The 1,199-nt window shown below is 46.7% G+C and overlaps 2 non-coding genes across 2 annotated transcripts; both read right to left on the reverse strand.

Moving 5' to 3' along the window:
- Window positions 1–322: 322 nt before the first annotated feature.
- On the reverse strand, window positions 323–397 carry Trnat-ugu (transfer RNA threonine (anticodon UGU)). The gene has a single exon. It is a non-coding gene; the product is annotated as a tRNA-Thr (tRNA).
- A 362-nt stretch (window positions 398–759) lies between these two features.
- On the reverse strand, window positions 760–833 carry Trnat-ugu (transfer RNA threonine (anticodon UGU)). The gene has a single exon. It is a non-coding gene; the product is annotated as a tRNA-Thr (tRNA).
- Between the last annotated feature and the right edge of the window lie 366 nt (window positions 834–1,199).

Genomic DNA, 1,199 nt, shown 5'->3' on the forward strand with positions numbered 1-1,199 from the left:
GTATTATTATTATTATTTTACTATTTTTATTAGTAGTATTAACAGCAGCAGCAGAACTAATAGTAGTAGTAGTAGTAATAATAGTAGTGATCAAACACAAAGCATTGGCAATCTATAGTATTCCAGTTTATGCTAGTTCAGAAGTATGGATCCAAGCAATCAAGTGATTTACAAACCGTATGAAGACAGTAACCGTTCTCGAAAGAACAGAATACTGTTGATGACCGTGAAGCTTTTCCCTGGAATAAATGATGACTAACTGAAACCCTCAGCTGCCGACAGGTGTTGTTGACATACCTCGATGTGGACAGCTGAAAATGTGTGTCCCGACCGGGACTCGAACCCGGGATCTCCTGCTTACATGGCAGATGCTCTATCCATCTGAGCCACCGAGGACACAGATGAAAAGTGCGGCTGCAGGGACTTATCCCTTGCACGCTTCTCGCGAGACTCACATTCCCAACTGTCCACAATTCTACATATGTAATGACCTTGTAGACATTTGCCTATTCACTCATTACTCGCGCACGCTTTGGTGATTCCCATAAGAGTTTGGGCAACCTGTGCGCATTCGCACAGACGAAGGTCAATGGCTGGGTAGCCTTTAACTATATATATGAAGACAGTAACCGTTCTCGAAAGAACAGAATACTGTTGATGACCGTGCAGCTTTTCCCTGGAATAAATGATGACTAACTGAAACCCTCAGCTGCCGACAGGTGTTGTTGAGATACCTCGATGTGGACAGCTGAAAATGTGTGCCCCGACCGGGACTCGAACCCGGGATCTCCTGCTTACATGGCAGACGCTCTCTCCACCTGAGCCACCGAGGACACAGATGAATAGTGCGAATGGGCTATTCTGCCCATGTTCAGGAAGTTCTTCCTGCTGACCTGCCAGCAAGACAAAAGTTCGCTCTGGAATTTCTTGCTCGCGTGGAAGTGGGCAATGAATGGCCGTGCAACATTCTGTGGACAGACAAAGCCCATTTTACTCTCGAAGGACTTGTGAAAACACAGAATACGAGCAACGGAAAATCTGCACGTACATAAACCAGTACCACTCCACTCTGCAAAGGTAGAGTCTGCACAGAATAACATGGTTAGAAATTCACAGTCGGCTAGGCAATCATGGGGAGAGCGGAGGTTTGGCGGTCACGGGCAGGTGGTGTAGGGGAAACGTCGAGCGCTGGAGGGGAA

Source organism: Schistocerca serialis, chromosome 4 (assembly GCF_023864345.2).
Source record: "Schistocerca serialis cubense isolate TAMUIC-IGC-003099 chromosome 4, iqSchSeri2.2, whole genome shotgun sequence".
Classification (NCBI taxonomy): domain Eukaryota; kingdom Metazoa; phylum Arthropoda; class Insecta; order Orthoptera; family Acrididae; genus Schistocerca; species Schistocerca serialis.